Source organism: Dasypus novemcinctus, chromosome 12 (genome assembly GCF_030445035.2).
Source record: "Dasypus novemcinctus isolate mDasNov1 chromosome 12, mDasNov1.1.hap2, whole genome shotgun sequence".
In the NCBI taxonomy this organism is placed as follows: domain Eukaryota; kingdom Metazoa; phylum Chordata; class Mammalia; order Cingulata; family Dasypodidae; genus Dasypus; species Dasypus novemcinctus.
Genome location: NC_080684.1, coordinates 56,437,968 through 56,443,967, shown reverse-complemented (window position 1 = coordinate 56,443,967; position 6,000 = coordinate 56,437,968).

Here is a 6,000-nt window from a genome sequence, read left to right as displayed (position 1 = left end):
GTGAATTTATTAAATGACCAATTTCACATTTTGAAGGAATTCTGAAAAGAAGACAGAAGCAATCCTGATTGGATAAATTTTTAGTGAAGGTGACAAAGGTGTGTCAGGGTCTGTGGTGCAAGTTGAAAAAAGAGAAGATATATAAACACCTGAAGTGCAGGGTCCTATGTTCTATTGGAAGGAGAACTCTCCTCCCAAGCAACACATCATGTAACCTCTTCTCCTTACCACTCTCCTCCCACCATTGAATTAAGCCATGGGCTCTTCTCAATACAGGTAAAGTATAGTTTTTATTTTATTTAATCTAAGTATTTATTAATTTTTAGATTGATTTCTCATGTAAAGTAATGATATGCAACCATATATTTTTACATAAGCCTTAAAAATATGCATTATCTTTCTTTTGGGAATGCATTAAATTTATTTACATTTTTCTTTTGGGAAAAATTTGTTTGGTTTTTCTTTCTTGTCATGCCTCTTGGAATCAATTAATGACTAGTACCAAGGTACCACTGTATAAAGATATCTATTTTTCCCTTCAGTTTTGCCAGTATCTGTCTCATATGTTTTTGCACACCCATATTAAGTGCATAAATATTTATGATTGTTATTTCTCCTCAGTGAATTTCTCATTTTTAAAATATGCAGTGACCTTGTTTATCTCTTATTACAGTTTTGTATTTAAAATCTATTTTGTCTGATACTAATATTGCTACTCCAAATCTTTTTTAGATACTATTTGACTTTGTGTGGAATATATTTTTACAACCTTTCGCTTTGAGCCTGATTGTGTCCTTGCATGTAAGGCAAGTCTCCTGTATATAGCATATAAATGCCTTATTTTTAAAAACCCATTCTGTCAGTCTATATCTTTTGATTGGGGGAATTCAATCCATTAATGTTCAATGCTATTAAAGTAAAGGCATTATTTACTTTATCCATATTATCCTTTGACATTCTATTGTCATACCTTACTATTGTCTTTTTTTTTACCCGTTTAATTACCCTTACTAATAGTCTTCATTTCTACAGTCTTCAAGTCTCTAGCCCTTGTCTTTTCCTTTCAGGCTGCAAAACTCCCTTTATATAGCTTGTAAATTTGGTCTTTTGGTAACAACTTCTCTGTTTTTGTTTGTCTGTGAAGACTTTAAATGAGCCCTCATTTTTGAAGGATCTTTTTCCAAATAAATGATTCTTGGCTGGCATATTTTCTTTTCTCTTTCAAAACCTTAAAGATATCATACCATTGCCTTTTTGCTTCCATGATTACTGATAAAGATCATCACTTAGTTTTATTTTGCTTCCTTTGTATGTGATGCATTGATTTTCTCTTGCTGCCTTCAGAATCCTCTCTTTATCTCTGGCACTTGGCATTCTGGATTGTAGTGCACTGGAGTATGTCTATTTGAATTTATTCTGTTCGAGTTGTATTCTGTTTCTTGCGTATTGATATTTATATCTTTCATAAGGGTTGGAAGGTTTTCAGTCATTAATTCCACAATTATTTTTTCTGCCCCTTTTACATTCTCTTCTTCTTCTGGGACATCTGTAATGCATATATTTGTGCATTTTGCATTGTCATTCAATTCCCTGAATACCTCGCTCCATTTCTTCCATTCTTTTCTCTTTCTGTTCTCCTGTCTTTTCAAGTTCTGATGTTCTATGTTCCAGCTCACTCATTCTGTCCTCAACCAAATTAAATCTGCTATTATATGTCTCTAATATTATTATTTTAGTATTTTTAGTTTCATCTATTTTGTCTTTCATTCCCATAAGCACTGTTACTTTTCTTTGCAGACTTTCAAATTGTTCATTATGCTCACCCAGTATCTTCTTAATATCCTATATGTCTCTTTTAGGAGATTTGTGTGAACATAATTGATTAGTTGTCTTAAATACTGTGCCTCATCTGGATTTTTTCTTTGATTCTTTGGCTAGGCCATATCTTCCTGTTTCTTAGAATGGCTTGTAATTTTTTGCTGATATCTAGGTATCTGGTTAGTTAGTGAATTTACTCTGACAATGCATTTCTCTCTTTTGCCTAGTTATTTTGTTTCACAGCCTTTCTTTAATTTTTTGGTTCAATTTATTCTAAATCATTAAGATTGTCCAGCTTAAGTTATCAAAACATGGCCAAAGTATCCACTAATGGGGTGGAGATCACACCCAATAGTTCCTGGACATGAGAGATTCCAAAAGAAAACATTTTTACCTCTTGTAGTTTCTCAGAATGCCAGCAGATGACACGCTTCCACATACCTTTCCACTGAGGTTATTTTTCAACCTCCACTTGCTGGTGATTCTGATCTGGCCAGAGCCAAGATTCAAAAAAGACTCCACTGTGCAAACATTGAAGAGAAACCACTCTCTGCCCTCTGCTGCACCCTCCCTCCTCCCAGGGAGGAAGATGTCCATTCCACTCTCAATTTGCTACAATGAGCCACAGGTTGTACCCAGGCTCTTCACCATAAGGGTGGCTGTTCCTAGCCATAAGGGCTAGTAACACATGGTTTTCACTTCATCTTCTTCATCTCTCTATCCCTTTCCCTCCTGGATGGTGAGCAACACTCTCCTGGTCTACAGATCCCCAAAGCACCTCTCTCAGGCAGGTTTTTGACCTTCCTCTCTTGTTTTTGTAAGAGCATTGTACCCTGACACCCTATTCTGATGCCATCTTCCTGAAAGTAACAACTGACTGAATTTCTTGTGGTAACATTTATAATACTGGCTTTTAATGGTGGTTGCTATGTGTATTGCTATTAAGCAAATCATAAGCACATTTCAAACTTATTAAGTACATTTCAGGCATAAGCAGGAAGATATAGTTGGAGTAATTGAGGTCATTTGATTTAGAAAAGAAAAGCTGATAAAGTCTGTAAATCAATTTCATTTTTATCAGTGATGAACTTCTGCTAAATGTGTAAATCATCTCTTCTGTGCTTTCAAGATATATTTTTTTGTGGTAGGATAGGAAACCATTTTCAAAATGCAACAAACTCTGCAAACTTGATGCTTTTACAATATAATTTCTACTACTACACCTTTTAACAAGAACTCTAGAGTGAATATAATTTCAGATGTAACCAAAATGATATTGTCCTTTAATTTTCTTCTTACTGCATTAGTCATCATTTTCTTCTCTAGAGAAACGGAACCAATAGGTTCTGTTATCTATCTATCTATCTATCTATCTATCTATCTATCTATCTATCTATCTATCTATCTATCTATCTAATATTTATTATTATGAAGAGTTGGTTCATGCTACCATGGAGGCTGACAAGCTGTCAAGTCCAAACTTTATAGGGTGGGCCTTAAGCCAGGAACTCTGACAAAGGTGGTTCTGAAGTCTGGCATGTCCATGTTCCCCAGGGAAAGTTAGTTGACTAAAGGTGAGGGAGAAATTCTTCTTTCTGACATTCTCACTTCTGGCTTTTTAGGCAGTCTCCTTTTTGATTACAGATGAAACCAGTGGGTTATAGATATAAATCTACTTCCAATATACCCTCACAGTAACAATCAGCCAGCGCTTATTTAACCAAACAACTGGAGACCATATCATAGGCAAGTTGACACATAAAATTAACCATTATTGTCCCACGTTGGCAAGGAGTTCCCTTAAGTCATATTTACTTTTAAAATAAAGACAATGACATAGGCATACATTTGCCTAACATGATAAACTGTTCTGTGTATAACTAAGACACGCTAATCCTTTCTCCAGTAGAAAATCAAAATCCTTGTGTAATATTTGCTCTTAACCTTGATATCCTGTAACCTAACCAATATGATATAAAGTTAATAGAATTTGTGGTTTATAATAAGGGAAAAAAGAGTGGAGAAAGCAATTTCATTTGATATGTATATATATGTATATATATATATGTAAACATATTCATAAGAAAATAAGAAAGAAATACAGCAATTACAGAAATACAATTATCTCATTTCTTTAAATGGTCACATGGTTACAGCTGGTGTTTATAAGCATTGCCTTAGTCCTGAATGGTATTGTCACTCAGTTGGCATTGTGATTGAGTCTTTAAAAGGCCATTCCACTGTTCTATCAGTCCAGTTACTTCAGGATGATGGGGAATTAGGTAAAACCAGTGGATTACATGAACATGGGGCATTTGTGACACTCCTGGTACCCAAAAAATTGTCTTATTTTGTCAGGGATGTTACAGTGTGTCTTAAACAATGGGAATATATTGTCCCACATTCTGAGCACTAGAAATCCGAAATCATGATGTCAACAGGTCATGTGTTGTTGTTTATTTCCCCCAGAGTCTATTGCAATCTAGTTCTAACTTGATTCTATTTAATCCCATCTAAATAGGATTTTTGAACATCTTATTTACAAATGATCCTACACCTTAACTAAAAATAACATCTTTGGTGGTGGACTTGGCCCAGGGGTTAGGGCGGCCATCTACCATGTGGGAGGTCGGCGGTTCAAACCCGGGGCCTTCTTGACCCGTGTGGAGCTGGCCCATGCGCAGTACTGATGTGCACAAGGAGTGCGTGGCACACAGGGGTGTCCTCCATGTAGGGGAGCCCACGTGCAAGGAGTGCCCCCTGGAAGGAGAGCTGCCCAGTGCAAAAGAAAGTGTAGCCTGCCCAGGAATGGTGCTGCACACATGGAGAGCTGACACAACAAATTGATGCAACAAAAAGAAACACAAATTCCAGTGCTGCTGACAACAACAGACGCAGACAAAGAAGAAGACGCAGCAAATAGACACAGAGAACAGACAACCGGGGCAGGTTGGGGGGGAAGGGGAGAGAAATAAATAAATCTTAAAAAAAAAAGAATAACATCTTCAAAAGCCCTATTTATAAATTGCCTGAGAGTCTAAGAACTGTGGTTTAAGACTTGAACAAACTTTTGTTCTTTTGTGGGGGACATGATTCAATCTTCAGCACTTAAAATTAGTGTTCTCAGCCATTATCAAAAGTACTAGCATGGTTTGTTACAGCAAATGATTGATCAACCATAATTTGCTTCTAATCACACATCATTTCCTCTTGTTTAAGAGCATTAAAAGTCCTAGAAACTTCTCAAGAACTCCCTAGGATCATAGGTTCCTAGCATGGCACACTGTTAGAGTCTGTGAAACATTTTGGAAATGGATTTACTGGCCTTATATTTCTCTCTTTTCTCCTTTATAACTCGTCTCCCAGTTACACGAATTTGGCCAATTGTACAGTTTATGAAGAGGAGGCTTTCTCCCTAAAGACAGGTGGTTAATACATTATTAGAGCAGAAGAGCATATGTATGCATGTGTATGTATATTATTTTATATATATTTTTAAAATGTTAGTTAGCTGGGTTACATATTCTTGGATAACATTGCCTCCATTTTATATTCAAACTGGCCATGTACTGTCTTGAACCAGAGTACCTCTTTTAGTCTTTCATAGCCACCTTCCTCTTTGTCACTCCCTTAACAGTTCTGAAGCATGGCCACTCCTTTCTACAGCTATAGACATTATCAGATAAACATCAATAATAACCACTAATTTATGCTATTTAATCTAAAATAATGAGATTTAGATGAAATATAAAAAGGTAAGTTGCTATTATGGATAAAATTGGTCATGGTAAGTAATTTACTTTAGTCCAATTAAAATGATTTTTTAAATTAAATGTATGAACTTTATTGTAAGAAAATTGTTTTGAGATAAGGAATAGTGTAGTTGTAACACATCAAGTTGGAAAATTGTTTGCATGTATGAGAGAATATCTACTATGTATTTTCTTAGTCTTTCCATTAAAACCCTTAGTAGCTGTTTAAGAGAAAATATTGGCTTTTTGTTTGCATGGAAAAAAAAACATAAAAACACTGGGGTTAGAAAATTATACACTATCAAAGAAGAACCAGGAATTGCACTATTGTCAGTCTGTTTCCAGTTTTAACTTTAAAGCAATGGGAAGACTTAAAGCCTCTCAACTGAGCAAACAAGGAGAGAAAAAAAAGGAATGGCATCCTCACATC